The sequence below is a fragment of the Lagenorhynchus albirostris genome, chromosome 9 (assembly GCF_949774975.1).
Source record: "Lagenorhynchus albirostris chromosome 9, mLagAlb1.1, whole genome shotgun sequence".
NCBI lineage: Eukaryota > Metazoa > Chordata > Mammalia > Artiodactyla > Delphinidae > Lagenorhynchus > Lagenorhynchus albirostris.
The window spans coordinates 2,060,795-2,076,581 of NC_083103.1; the positions used below are offsets into that span (position 1 = coordinate 2,060,795).

At 51.8% G+C, this 15,787-nt stretch overlaps 1 protein-coding gene across 1 annotated transcript in view; it reads left to right on the forward strand.

Moving 5' to 3' along the window:
• KCNQ1 (potassium voltage-gated channel subfamily Q member 1) overlaps nucleotides 1–15,787 on the forward strand; it is a 356,598-nt gene that overhangs the window by 282,816 nt on the left and 57,995 nt on the right. The gene's annotated exons all lie outside the window — the stretch shown is intronic.

The window sequence follows — 15,787 nt, forward strand, 5'->3', positions numbered from 1 at the left end:
CCCAGGCCGGGCTCCCCAGCCCCTGCCCTGGACCAGGTAGGCCCGGTCACCCAGGACCTGGCGTCTGCCCCAGACCCCCGTCCTCCTGCTCTGTCCCCCTCCCAGACTTCTCCACCCACCAGGCCTAAAAGCAGGACCCGGAGTCCTAGTCATCCCAGCCACACCCCCTGCTCCTGCCACCACCCCGAGAGCCCCTCCAAGCGGCTCACCCTTGCACGCCAGCTGTGCGTCGCCCCCGCTGGGTTCAGGCCTTTATCATCTTGGGCTTAGATTATTTTTCCAGACATCTATGTGGCCTCTGGCCTCTCCCCGCCACACACCAGTCCTTCACATTGTATTAGCTTCCTTACACACTGCTGAAACCCTCCAGCTAATATTTTCCTCAGAGTTTTTCTGTCCACATTTGTGGGTGTGATGTGTACTTACAGTGTCCTCGTTGGGTTATGGTAGCCCATGTACGTGAGCCTCACAGAACGAGTTGAGAAGTGTTCCCCCTTCTTCCATCTTCTAGAATATTCCGTATAGGGGGAGGATTCTCTTCCCCTGAGCGTTTGGGGAAACTTGGAGGTAAAGCCGCCTAGGCCTGGTGCGTTCTTTGTGGGCAGGTTTTTCATCGAGTCAATGACTCGGATGGTTATGGGACAGTTGGGGTTTTCTATCTCTTCTTGTGTCAGTTTTGATAAGTTGCGTATTTTAAGAATTTGTACGTTCCCTCCTAGTTTTCACATTTATTGGCATTTATCGGCATTTTAGCATCCGTGTCGTCAGTGGTTAGGCCCCTTTTTTATTGCCAATATTGTTGGTTTACACTTTCACTTTTTTCCATTGGTCAAGCCTGCCAGCCAGTTGATGATTTTATTCATGTTTTCAACAAATTTTTGACCTAGTCGATCCTCTCGTTGGTCGGTTTGGTTTTGTTTCGTCCACTTCTCTTTATTTTCTTCCTTCTATTTACTTGGGCTTAATGTCTTATTCTTTCTTTAACTTCTTAGGTTGGATAATTATGAATTCTAAAACTTTCTAGATTTCTAAGGTGTGCATTGAAGACTATACTTTTATTTTTCTCTAAATACCACTCAAACTTCACCCCCCAGGTTTTGATATATAGCATTTAATTTTAATGTTCATTCACGCAAAGATTTTTCTAGTCTCCATTATGACCTCTTGTTTATCCCAGGAGCTATTTTGGAATAGGATTTTTGTCATTGTTATAATCGTTATTCCTCTATCGTCAAAGAAAGTGATCTGTAGGGTATCAATCATTTTTTTAAATAAATTTATTTATTTATTTACTTTTGGCTGTGTTGGGTCTTCGTTGCTGCGCGGCTTTCTCTAGTTGCGGCGAGCGAGGGCTGCTCTTCGTTGCGGTGCGCGGGCTTCTCATTGCGGTGGCTCCTCTTGTTGCAGAGCACGGGCTGTAGGCGCACGGGCTTCAGTAGTTGTGGCGCATGGGGTTCAGGAGTTGTGGCTCGCAGGCTCTAGAGCACAGGCTCAGTAGTTGTGGTGCACAGGCTCCGTTGCTCCGTGGCATGTGAGATCTTCCCAGACCAGGGTGGATTCTTAACCACTGTGCCACCAGGGAAGTCCTGTAGGGTATCAGTCTCTTGGAACATTTTGAAATATGTTTTACAGGTACAACACGTCATCAACTTTTGTAAATGTACCTTCTGTGTTTGAATACCATGTGTATTCTGAAGTTGCTGGGTACAGTGTTATACTTGTGTTCATTAGAACGAGCTTGTTAATTGTTTTGTTGAGATCTATATCCTCACTGGAATGTTTTTATCTTACTTGATCTATCATTACTGAGAAATGTGTTGAAGAGCCAACAATTGTGGAGAATTTTTCTAGTTTTCTTTATATTTCTGTCAATTTTCGCTTAATGTAATTTTAGAGCTTATGATCAGATACATATAATATCCAAATTTTTATATATTCCCTGCTGGAGTCAATGTTTTCTAATTCCATAACACCCGCTTTCTCTCAAGTAGTGTTCTTTTTTCCCTTAAAGTCTATTATCATTGTTATACAAACCTAATTTTGTTTGTAATCTTTTTTTTTAAGCTTTCTTTTGAGGTATAATTTACATGCCATAAAATTCACCCAATGTAAATGTCGGCAACACATTTTAGTAAATTTCTAGTTTGATGTGCAGCCGTCATCAAAGCTAAGTTTTAGAACATTTTTCAACACCCCCAAATTCCCTCAATTCCATTTGCAATCATTCCCAGCTCCCACCGCCAGCCACACTCAATCACTGACCGGCTTTCTGTCTCTGTATCCTTAAATTTCTATAAGGCTAGAAATTCCCCTTTTCTGGATGCTTCATATAAATGGAATCAGACAACTTGTGGTGTTTTGTGTTTAGTTTTTCTCACACAATGTAACATTCTTGAGGGTCATCTGTGCTGCATCATGTATTTCTTTTCTTTTTAACACTGAATAGTATTCTGTTGTATGGATCAACCACATTTTGTTTATCCATTTGCCAGTTGATAGACGTTTGGATTGTTTCCAGTTTGGGGCTATTATGGTCAATGCTGCTGTGAACTTTTATCTACAAGTCTGTGTATGGACATATGTTTTCATTTCTCTCGGTCAGGTTCCTAAGAGGGGAATTGATGGGTCATATGGTAAGTTTCTGTTTAACTTTCTAAAAAACTTCTAAACTGTTTTCCAAAGGGTCTGTACCATTTTGATTTCCCACCAGTAATGTACAAAGGTTCCACTCTCTCTATATCCTTGCAAATACATGGTATGGTTGGCCTTTTTTCTTTTCGCCATTCTAGTTGTGGGTTTGATTTGCATTTCCTTAATCACTAATGATGTTGAGCAACTTTTCATGTGCTTATTAGCCATTCATAGTCTTCTTTGGGGAAATGTTTATTCAACTCTCTTGCCTATTTTCTAATTAAGTAGTTCTGTTATTGAGTTGTAAGAGTTGTTTATATGTTCTGGATACAAGTCCTTTATCAGATATATGACTTGCAAGTATTTTCTCCCATTCTGCGGCTGTCTTTTCATGTTCTTAATCATGTCTTTTAAAACACAAAAGTTTTAAATTGTAAAAAGTCCAACTTATCTTTTCTTGTATGACTCATGCTTTTGAGGTTACATCTAAGACCTGTTTGCCTAATCCAGGGACATGAACATTTTCTTCTATTTTTTTCTCATAGAAGTTTTTAGACTCAACTCTTACATTTAGGTCTATGATTTATTTTGAGTTAATTTTGGGGTGTAGTGTGAGGAAAAGTTTGGGGGTTTTTTTGTTTGTTTTGGTTTGGTTTTTGGCTTTTGTTCTTTTTGCTTATGGATATCCAATTGCCTCGGCACCATTTGTTGAAACCGTTACTTTTCCCCCATTGAATTTTCATGGCACCTTTGTCGAAAATCAATTGAACATAAATATATGGGTTTATTTCTGGATTCTCAACTCTGTTCTATTGGTCTATATCCCTATCCTTAAACCCACATTACACTTTCTTGATTATTGTAGCTTTGTAATAAGTTTTGAAGTCAGGTAGTGTAAGTCCTCCAATTTTCTTCTTTCTCAAATTGTTTTGCACATTCTAAGTGCTATGAATTTTTATATGAATTTTAGAATCAGCTTGCCAGCTTCTACCAAAAAAAAAGAGAAGAAGCCTGCTGGGATTTTGATAGGGATTGTGTTGAATCTATAGATCCATTTGGGAGAACTAGACATCTCGACAATATTGAGTCTTCTAATTCATGAACATGGTATATCCTTCTGTTTATTTGATCTATTTTAATTTCTTCCTGTGATATTTTATAGCTTTCAGTGTACAAATCTTACATATCCTTTGTTAACGTTCCCCCTAAATATTTTATTATTTTTGATGCTACTGTTAATGAAATTGTTTTCTTAATTTCATTTTTGAATGGTTTGTTACTAGTATACAGAAATACAATTAAATTTTGATATTAAGCTTATAAACTGTGACTTCATTGCTATTAATTTTAGTAAATATTGTTGTTATTGTTGTTGATTCCTTAGGATTTTCTACATACAGGATCATGTCGTGTGTGAATAAAGACAGTTTTAGGTCTTCCTTCCAATCTGAATGCCTTTAATTTCTTTTTTTTTTTTTTTTTTTTTTTTTTTGCCTAATTACACTGGCTTGACTGTCCAGTAAGATGTTGACTAAAAGTGGCTAGAGAAGGTCTTACAGGGAAAAGTATTCAGTCATCCACCATTAAATATGATGTAGATTTTCCTTAGATGCTCTTTATCGGGTTGAGATGTTTCCTTCTATTCCTGGTGTGTGTTCAGAGCTCTTATCATGAAAGGATGTTAGATTTTCTCAGTTGCCCATTCTGCATCTTTTGAGATGCTCACATGCCTTTTAGCCCTTATTCTATTAATATGGTGTGATACATTAATTGATTTGAGGGTGTTAATCCAATCTTGTATTTCCCACTTGATCATGATATATAATCTCTTTTATCTGTGGTTGGATTTTGTTTGCTAAGATTTTGTTAGGAATGTTTGTATCTATATTCATAAAAGATATTGTTCTCTAGTTTTATTGTGACTTTTTTTTCTGATTTTGGTGTCAGGTTTTTTAATTCTTGTCTTTTTAATCCTGTATACACATTTTAGGTGCCTGTTGTAAACACTGTGTGGCTAGGTTTCTAAAAAATCATTTAATACATTTATACTTAATGTAATTTCCAATATATTTTGATTGATTTTCTAGCAATGTATTTTGTCCCTTTCATCTGTACTAAATTTTTTAATGTTTACTTCAGTCCTCTTTCTTGCCTCTTGTTGGATTGATAATTATTTCTCATTCCATTTTTTCTTCTACTAGTTTTGAAGTTATATGGCCATCCTTGTAGAGGTTAACCTAGGACATTGTAAATGGTTATATAATAGAGCCATTTGCTATATTTACCCACATCTGGAATAAAATAAGGACCTTAGGACATTTTAGTTTCAGTCTCTCCTGCTGACTTATATATATGTCTTGTTGTATACTTTAGTTCAAGCATAATTAGTAGTGTTTTATACAATCAATATGTGTTTAAATTTACCCACCTGTTTGCCTCTTTTGTCCCTCATCATTTATTTTTCATCTCAGATCTTACATCTGGGGTCACTTTTTTCTGGCTGAAGTATTCATTAGAATTTCCTTGAGTGCAAATCAAAATCCCTCTGATTTTATTTGTTTTAAGATGACTGTTTTACTGCTGTTCTTAAAAAATATTTCCACTGGGTATAAAATTCTAGACCCTAAGTTACCAAAAAGATTTTCTGTTAACACATTGAAAAGATTGTCCAACTGTACTTTGACTTCCATTGTTTCTATTGAGAACAAAGATGACAGTGAGTCATTGCTCTTTGGAAGGCAATGTATTTTTTCTCTCTGGCTACTTTTAAGCTCTTTCCTTTGACTCTAGTGTTCTGAATTTTCACTATGTTGTGTTATTAATTAGAGAGTTTCTTTTGTTCATTCTGCTTGGAATTCAGTGAGTTTCCTTAATCTGTGGTTGGTGTGTTGCGTCAGTTCTGGATTACACTCAGCCACTATCTCTTCATACTTTGCTTTAGTTCATTATCTCTTCTGTAACTTTCATTAGACATTTGGTAGGCCATCTCAATCCCCTCTGTGTCTCTTAGTGCCTCTCTCTCTCTCTCTCTCTCTCTCTCCCCCTCCCTTTTAAAAAAATCACTTGTTTCTCTGTACTGGGTTCTGGATAATGTCTTCTGATCCATCTTCCAATTCACTAGTTATTTCTTCAACTGTTTCTAATCTGCTGTTAAACCTATCCAAAGAATTTTAAATTTCAATGATTATTTTCCTATTTATGGAAATTCTATTTGGTTTTTATGCATACTTGATAGATCATTTTTATAGTATCTTTCCTTTCACTTGTATATTCAAACATCTAAAAAAATTTCTTGAAAAATATTGAATATGGCTATTTTATATTTAATTTCTGGTATCTAAAGTCGTTGTGAATCGGCTTCTCTGTTTTTGTTTTTTCTTCTGGCTTTCATTCATGGTGTTTTGTTCCCTTTGAGGATTTCCTTTTTTTAACCATGAGTTCATATGTCTTAAAATGTATCTGTGGGGATTTTTGAGGTCTAATGTGAAGTTGAGGTTCTTGGGGCGGCAGGGGGGATCTACGTTCACCGCTTCCTTTGCTATACACGTGGGGGTATTACCAGCCTGGACTATAAATCCTGGGCTCAACGTTTTCAAGACCACCCAGGTGGTGTGCATTTGGGCTTCCAAGCTGAGCATGGACCAGCTTGTGGATGTGACTTCTCAGGGCAAATATTGTTTCACTCCTGTTAGCGGCAAGACAATTTGCTATATGGTCGTTTCAGGGACGAGGTTATTTCTCATTGACCTTTACACTGAACATAGAGCCCTTTGAAGGTTCCAGCTTTACGTAGGGCTCCGCTGTGACACTTCCCACCTGGGGCAGGTCTGGGCTTGGATACCTAGCTATCCATCACCTGTGAGACTGTGAAAACCAAAGCTCAAGTGTACTCAGTTCATCAAATGCCTCCAGGACACCTCTTACCTCTGTGGGCTCCACTTTCACTGCACATTCAGCCTCTGACCTCTCTTACTTCCTGGCTAGCTCGTCAAGGCCAATGAGTCTCATGGTCAGACAAACTCTTGTTCACTTACAGGGGACAGAGTCAGGGTTTGGAAGGTGGGATTTTTCTGGGCAGCCTGGGTCTGATGGCTGCTGTCCCAACTCCCTGTACTGATTCCTGACCTTCCCATGTTCCACCTCCCCATGAAACCGGGAGCTACTGGGCCGTAGTAACATGTCTTGTTCATGCTGGTCCCTGGGGATCTTAGTGATCAGTAGGTCTTACGCTGGGACTCCAGTGGGGACTGGGTGGGGCCACCAGCCCTTGGTAGGCTGGACTGAGAAGGACGCCAGCCGGTCTTGAGCTGGGAGCCTCTAGACCAGGGGCCAGCAAACTGGGGCCCACAGACCAAATCTGGCCCCTGACCTAAAGAATGTGTGACAGAGACTGTACGTGATTCCCTAATGCCTATGATATTTACTATCTGGCCGCTTACAGGAAAGTGTGCTAAGCCCCACTTCAGACCAATGTTGTCCTGTAGAAATATAATGGGAGACACAGATATAATTTTAAACTTTCTAATAGCCACATCAGAAAAAATAAACAGCTTAAATTCATTGTAATATGTTTTATTTAACCCAACAGATGAAGATATTATCATTTCAATATGTAATCAATACAAAAGAATGCTTAGGATGGCCCACATCCTGTCTTCAAACGCCAGCATGGGTTTTAGACTTAGAGCGCACCTCAGTTTGGGTGCTCTACTTTCATAAGAACTGCTTGGTCTGCATTTAGATATCATAAAATTTACAGTTGAAAAGGCGGATTCTCATGCCTAAAGCATTCCGAACAACCATAGCTAAAGTCTTCTGATAACTGATTTGGGGATCTGTATTTAAATTTAATTGTGAATTCGTTAAAATTAAATCAAATTAAGATCCAGTCCCTTGGTCTCACAAGCCACATTTCCAGTGCTTTTAGCCAAGCAGGTCTGGTGAACAGGCTGTTAAAGAGGCAGCTTCAGACTGTCATGTGCTTGTGGACAGAGGTGAGAGTGGTCCCCGAGCATCTGACCAGGCCACGACCAGGGAGGTGCTGGGTGAACACCGAGAGGATAAGCAGATGCTGCTGTGGGGCAGACAGGGGTGGGGGCGGGGCTGGGGCTGGGTGGGAGGGAGCATCTTCTAGCCCCAGCATCCCCTCGGGACTTCCTCGCACCCTCCTGGGTTCCCATTCCTCAGGCTCTTCCCTGAATTCCTCCCTCGAGCCCCTCTGGGTCCATGACCCACGCCTCCCCAAGGGGCCTAAGGACCGTCCACCTGGGGTTCTGGCTCTTATAACCACATCTGTCTCCCAGCAGCTTTGGCTCCTGGGGGGCCGTCAGGAACGGCGTTCCCCGCGTGAGGCTCGTTTCCAGGCTGCCCCGGACTCCGTGACGCACCTCGTCACCAGCTGGGGCCGGTTGCACTGGAAAGCGGGGCGGCCTCAGATGGGCACCGACGGCCCTGCTCCCCCCACACGCCATGCCCAGACCCCCGACTTTCCTCTGCCCACCCCCAACACGTCTCTCTTTGCTGGTGAGCTGCTTTTGAGTGGCACGGCCGTAAATAGGCGAAGGCGTGGGGCCCCGCCGGATCAAAGGGCCCCCTTCAGAAGCCGTCATTAGCTGCTATTCTGGGAACTGGTTATTTTAAGGTTAGTGTATTTTTTCTTTCCTGAGGAGCCGTCTTAGTGGATGGCAAGGTCCTGAGGTGCTGGCTCTTCAGTCAAACCACACAAGCCCTGTTTTGTCTAGGGTTTCAAAGATAAACCTATAATGAAAGCGTCAGTTGACACTGAGCGCCGCCATCCCCATTCCTGGGCAGAGGTGGGCGGGCCTGCCAGGGAGTCCCCGCGCCCCTCAAGCCACAGGGAGACTTGACGGGCCCCCGGGACGGGGCTGCCATGTTCCCGGAGGGAGCCCGAGGCCAGAGCCCCGCATTCTCACGGCCAGGGCAGCCCCCATAGGACTTGCCTAGAGCCTGGCTCGAGGGCCTTTTCAACAGTCGGCCCGGCTTTGGCCAAAAATCTGTGGGAAGATGCCCACCCCCACCAGTGGCCAGGGGGACGCACCGTGACGCCGCGGTTTAAGAAAATGGTCATACCCAGCACTAGCACCCAGGTGGGGAAACAGGCTTTCTTAGACGTTGCTGGTGGGGACGCAAATTACGGTAGTGACAGAGCTTCTGGGCAGGAATCTAGCAGCGTCTGTTAACATTCAAAATACATGTACCTTGTGATCTAACATCTCTGCTTCCAGGAAGTGAAACCCCAGGGTCAGAGATCTATGTATCAGGACGCTTGTCACGCTCTAACTTGTGACCGAGAGACGTGGGGAGCCACCTGACTGCGGCGAGGGAAGAGCTGAGCAAAGGAGATGCCGCCCAGCTGTGGGCACCCGGCCCGATGTCCGTCAGTGGCTGTGAAGCCACACCTTTGATGAGTCGCTAAGTCAGAAAGCTGAGATGCCGAGAACCGCTGGGGTTGTCTGGGCAGTAGGCAGTCCGTGTGCGGCCGTGAGATGCTCCGTCCTCGTCTGTCCGAGGTCAAGGTGCCCCTTGTAGCCAGTGTGCGTGTTCCGAGGTAGTTCAGGTAGAGATGTCGCATCCCATCCAGCTTCCTGCTCTGGCCTCGGTCCTCTGTCAGCTGGGGCTGCTCTCCCACCAGAATGACTAGCCCCCAAACTCAATATCCTGTAAGCCCTACACCCAAGGCCCCCTCCCCGGGGCTCTGGGTTCACTCAGCACCCAAGCCTCCATCACTAGTCGGAGCCTCCTTCCCCACAGGCTCTCCCTGTGCCAAGATGGGGGACACGGTCCATCGGCTCCAGGCCCCTTCCAGGCCCGAGGACCAGCCCCAAGCTCTTAACTGCTCCATCCTGGAAGCGACACACACATCACTTCTGCTCCAACCCCACCCAGAGGAATGTGGGGAATGTGTTCCCGGCAGGACCCTCTTGAGTCGTCCGTCTGTGTGATGGGACGTCCGTCTGTCTACCCATGTCCATCCAGAGGCGGCAGACACACCTGTGACTCGGGCCTGCCCACCTGCCCCTGCCCACACACTACTCACCTCAACAGCCCTCCCCATGGCCCGCGGCTCAGCCCTCTGCGCCCAGCAGGACCCTGAGAACAGCGCGGCGGCACCCAAGGGGCCCACCCGCGAGGTTTGTTTTTTGTGGGCCAAGCCCCCGCCAGGGTTCAGGAGCACCCAGGGAGACAGGCACGGGAGGCAAGCTCATGTCTGGCCCTCTGACCCGCCGCACAGATGGGCACCCGGCCGTTGGCAGTAGACGCGTCTGCACAAAAGGGATGAACGGGGCGATGGGAGGGAAGTGTGATCAGCTGCAGGGTCTGAGCCGCCATCCGATCGCCCCTCCCTCCACCGGGTCCCCAAGGTTCAGGTGACTGACCAGTCTGGAGCCTGATTCCCCCTCTGAGGAGCTCAGGAGCCCCTCACTAAGGTCAGAGGACTGGGCCGCCCACCACATCTGTGAGTCCGAGTTTCCGCAGGAGATGCTAAAATCACACACCTCCACTTCAGAGGCTCGGCTTCCCCGTCACCAAGGGAGGGCCTGCGTCGGGCAGGCTCTGAGGGACCTGCAGGCCTCCCAGGCCTCTCCATCCCATCAAGCGTGAGACCCTCAGGCCCCTGCGGTGTCCAAGGGGTTTGTTGCCAAGAGGCCATGGTCATGGTGGGGAGGTCAGAGCTCAGACTGGCCTGGAGCTGAACCGGCAGCGGGCACCCGGGCTGGTGCTCAGGGCAGTGTGCCCGGCCAGCCTGTAGTCCTGGGCCTCTCCTGACGTAGAGGCAGGAAGGCTGGCCTCATGGCTCACCTCCTCCTGGCTGGCAGGAGCCGATCCCCCCGTGGTGGTAGCCTCACCCATCGCTGGCCTCAGACGCTTGGCCTCCCAGGAAGGAACGTGAGTGCTGGCTTCCTTAGCCTGCTCTGGCTCAGAGACTAGGCATGGGGCCTGGCACGGGGGACATTCAGCACAAAGAGTGATCGTGAAGACTGCACCCCACAAAGCAGTATGTCCCCACCTCTGGGTGACTTGGGGGTCCATGGAGAGGCCCTTGCCGGGGCCTCCCAGGGACGCCCTTGCCGGGGGGACAGGCACAGCTCGCCAGCCTCTCCGAGCCTCAGTTTCCCGCTCCATCCAAGGCAGGGAGGAGAAAAGAGGGGAGGGTGTGTGTGCTCAGGGCCACCTGCCCGGGCCTGGTCTCCAATGGCCGCTGCGCCCACACCCGATGCTTGAGGACCCGGGGCCCGCCTGAGAGTTGCCCACAGCAAGGGCAGACAGGGGCCCCTGGGGCCGCTCTTCCCACCTCTTTCCAGGCCCCAGGATCCTACCCGTCCCTGCAGTCCTGACTCAGCGGGGCAGAGCTGGGACCAGGGCCGGGCAGCCTGGCTCCCACGCCTGTGTGTTTTCAGATTCACATGTCCTCCTTCGGCCGAGAGGACAAGGCCGCCGGCGTGCACGTGGGCCCCTCCTCCCATTTCACACAGTGCAAAGCCCAGGCCTTCCCTGGGCACGTTTGCAGCCAGTGGCTGGGGTTCAAGCCCTGCCCCCTCGGCTCGCTGGCCATGGACCCGGGAAGTCACATTGGCTCTCGTGCCTCTGTCTTCTCACCAGTCAGCAGAGGGGATGAAATTGATGCTACTACGGCAAGTGCTGTTGGGAGGATCCCTGAGTTGATCCATATCCAGGCAGAGGAGCTTCACGTGCAAAGGCCCTGTGGCACGGGGCAATACCGCAAGTCCAGGGCTGCGAGGCCCGGCGTCCGATTACAGAGCGCAGAGAGAGTGGGTGTGAGGGTGGGCCAGCTATCGGTCAGGAAGGGGGCGGGGGGGTGGTCAGGGGCCAGTCTGGGAGCCCAAGCTCTGCCCTGACCCTGAGCCTAAGCCTCCGTTCCCCGAGCTGCACCGTGGCTTCCTGCTCCCCACATGCGTGGCAGCGCCCCCAGAACCCTTCTTTCCCTCCTCCTTCCTGGGTGTTTCTCTCCCAGTCTGGCCGGGGGACGATAACCCCTCCCCACAACCAGGCCTTTCCTGAATGACTCTATTTATAGACCGCAAATATTGGCCAGAAAGGAAATTTACATTTTTTTACAATTTAGCTCCAGTCTGTGTCAGCTTCTGTGGGTTGACTGCTTCTGAGAGAGGCGGGGGGAAGGGAGCAGGCGGGCAGAGATGTGTGCACTGGGCCCACGGGCAGCGCACGGCGGCCGGGAGCCCTTCTCAAGCCTGTTTGGTGGATCTATAATCAAGGGCCTCGCTGGGGGCGTCGGGCTAGGCAGACCATCTGGGGGCGCCAAGGGGTGAGGGCGGCCCCGAGCCTTGTCTTTGTGGCGAACCCTGCCCTGCTGCCTTGGCCGACCTCAGAAAAACATGTATTTTGATCAAAATGGGCCCTTTTTTAAACTTGTCACCCTGCGGGTCAGGGCACAGCCTGCCCGCCCGCCCCCCCCCCCCCGCCCCCAGTCCTGCATATTAAGCAGTGGCTTGGTCACCACCAAAAATAGATGTCCCAGCCCAGAGGCAGGGCTGTCCCGCCTGCTCCGGGAGGGGACCGGCCCGGAAAGGGGCAGCCGGCCCAGGCCCCGGCCCTGCCGACTCTGGAGACTGCAGGCCCGCAGGCAGGCGGCGGGGAGCCGAGTGGCCTGGTTGGGGACCACGTCCGCCAGGGGTCTGCAGCGTCTCCAGGGGTGGGGTCGGGCGGCAGCCACGGTGGGCCCCGGGCCCGGCGAGGTCAGAGCGCGGCCCACGCCTGCCCGGGGCCAGGTGGCAGGTGGATGCCAGCAGGTCCCCGGCCACAGGGCCACACCCGGCGCGCGGGCGGCCTCCTCCCCGCCCGGGGCCCGCGGGCCTGGGCTCTCACTCCACCTTGGCCATCAGGGATGCACAAAATGGCTGACGCGGCCGTTTCTAACCGGGATGCGCGCACATGGCAGCGGCCTGCGGAGCTGTGTTTATTTTGCCGAGCGGACGGCCTTTCGTTGCCCGGGTTCCGAGCGCTCCAGAGGCAGATGGAAATTTTTGTGGATTAAACACGGGGCTGAGGCGCGCTGGGCTGTTTGGGTTGGCAGCGCTCCCTCCCCATCTCGTTCCTCACCCGCGCTCCCGCCCTCCTCACCGGGGCATCCATTCATGCCTCCATCCTGGGCCCCCTCCTCCCCTCCCAGCTCGGGGGCCTCCCTCACTCCTGCTGGCCCAGAGCAGGGCAGCCTCGGCCCCCTCCCCGAGTCTGGAAGAGGCTGCAGGGTGACGGAGGGCTCACCGGGAAGGCCTGCTCCTCCGGGGCCCTTCTCAAGCTGGGGGCCCCTCTGACCACCAGATCCTCATCTATGAGATGGGAGCTGGTGTGCAGACCAGGCGACCAGCATACGGGGCACGCTTATGGGTCCGGCACCCAGAAAATGCCCAGTATCCAGGCTCTGTCACGGGTCCTGCCTCAGGAAGGCAAAAGCCACCAGGGAAGCATGAGGGGCAAGGCCTGATCCCTCGCTACCTCGGGAGAAGCTCTGCGTCCAGACAGGACCTGGACCTTTCTGAAAGGACTGGAGGGTATGCTGGTCTACAGAAAAGATCTCTGGGGGACGAGGAGCAAAGCTTGTGGACACCTGGGGAACCAGGTTCCAAGCAGAGGGCACAGCTCTGCACACTCTGCAAATGCCCTGCGGTGCGACCGTGCCTGGCTTGTCTGAGCAACCAGGGTGGCCGTGGGTTAGGGAGGAGCCTGGAGGTGGGAGCAGACAGGTAAAGGGGTGGGCAGACCTCCGGGCCCTGTGAGCCACTGGAAGGACTCGAGGCTTCACTTGGAGGGAGGGGGGGCTTCGGGGCAGAGAGCGCCGCGATCCAGCGCGTGTAGGCTTCACTTGGAGGGAGGGGGGCTTCGGGGCAGAGAGCGCCGCGATCCAGCGCGTGTAGGCTTCACTTGGAGGGAGGGGGGCTTCGGGGCAGAGAGCGCCGCGATCCAGCGGCGGGGGCAGGTGTGGCCGCAGGGAGAGCTGCGGGGCCGGCGCACACCGCTCCCTCCCTCCCCCTGCCAGCCCCACCCTGGGAGGCAGGTTGGTCCGTGTGCCCAGCCCGCTGTGTCCCCGCCGGCCGGGAGCCGTAGGTCAGGTCTCACACATAAAGAACCATCTGTGTGGGCAGCAAGGTGGCCACAGCCCGCCTGCCGCCCGCAGGGGGACGCTCTACCCAGCAGGCTCCGCCCACCCCCTCCCCGACGGGGCCTGCGGACACCCTGTCAGACCGCTAGCACCCACCCCTGGGTGGGGGCTTCTCAGGGTGATGTGAAGCCCTGGCCCGAGGTGCTGACACCACAGTGACCTGTGTCACCCGGCCAGGCTCAGAGCGGCACTGGAGATGGGGAATTCAGTGAGGCCCAGGCAGAGCATGTCTGGTGGGGGGGGGGGGGTAGGCGGCACAGCTGCAATGGGATCCAGTATCACAGGCCCCCGTGTGTGGCCCACCTGGGTGCACCCGGCAGCATGGGGTCTTGGTTTTAAGGCTTTACAATGTTACCTTCTGATAAGGGGCCACATCCGGTAACCAGAGTGGAAATTCGGAACCCTGTACCTTCTCCAGAACCCACGGGTGTCCCCACACATGAGCCCTCTGGTCTGGATGGAGGGACCGGAAGTCCCGGCCACAGAGACTAAAGAAGCCAAGGAAGGGTCACCGATGTCCACTGGGCACCGGCAACATCAAGGGTTGCCACTGTGAATGGGACGGGCTGGTTCCTGACCCTTGGAGCACATGGTTTGGGGGGCAGAGGGGGGAATGCACGGAATGGCCCATAAGTACCTACTGCCCGGCTGAAAGAGGGCTGGACCGGATAGGCAGGGCCACCTCCGGTCAGGGGCCAGGGGCCTGGAGACAGCCAGGGGTGAATGAGGTGGCGGGTGGTGTGGCTGGAAGAGTTCCCAGCATGAGCAGCCGTGCAAAGGCCCTGGGGCCCAGGGTCATGGCTGTCTGAGGCTGTGAGAGCGGGCAAGGCAGAGCCTGGCCCTGTCAGCCGAATTGGGGACTTTAGAACTCACCCTATGAGCCTGAGGGGCAGGGGATGATACTGGCTTCCCTGGGAGGGGGATTAGAGGCAGGCGAGGGTGGGAGCCCCAAGAGTAGTGAAGGGCCGCAGTGGGATTAGGACACACGTGTGTGCCTTGGACTAGGGTGGACACCTGTGGGGTAGTAGCCCACAGTCCACAGGACCCGTTGGTCAACAGGACAGGCAGATGGAGGGGACAGGGTATCAGGAAGGACCAGGTTTCTAAGGAAAGCACCTGGATATGGGGGTGCTTTGCTTGGAGGGACGCCAGGGTGGGGCAGGTCAGGGGCCACCTCGAATTCCATTCTGGACGTGTTCAGTGGGTGGGTGGACTCCAGTGCTTAGAGATCAGGTGGAAAAGAAGGAAGGAAGGAGATGGGGAGATGGGGAGGCAAGGGTGGGCCTCCCCAGAGCCAGGGAGGGGAGGATATGGCCCTGGGCTTGGCCAGGGAGGGGGTGAGGTGTGCTCTGATGGGGCCAGGCTTCCCCAGGCCCGAGCTCGGCCAGGCCCCCGGAGGTTGGGCAGACACGGGACCGTAAAGGCACAAGAGAGGAGCTGGTGTGTTTGGGGTTAGAGGGGGAAGCACCGCACCACTGACGTCCGCGGACGGCTTCCTAGGTGAAGAGGCCTTGGACCGGCTGTTCCCAGGGACAGGTGCCAAAGGCAGGGCACCCACTGTCCGTGCTAGGGTCACCGCCCACAGTCCTGTACCTGTCCCTCCCGAGGCAGGGAAGCCCACAGTACCTGCCCTTTGACAGCAAGAGAGCACCCGCGGGGCCGGATGTGCCGCAGAAGACCCGGGCTGGGCCCGGGCTGGTGCAGCTCACCAGGCTGCAGAGCTGCAGAGGGAGGGAGGGGGCGCAGGGGGGCACGGAGTCCAGACTAGGACGCAGTCTGTTTGATGACCCTCGGCACCTAAGGACTCGGTCACGGGGTTCATCTCCCGCTCCCACGTCTATGCAGCCCCATCTGCACCCGCTGAGGAAAGGCGCGCGTGTCACGTGACTGAGCTCCGCCTCCGTCTCGCTGTCTCTCCTCCCTGCCCCCCGGGAGCTTTATGGATTAAACATCAGCGCCTTGAAGAGGTGGGGACACTCGACGCCCTTCCTGGGG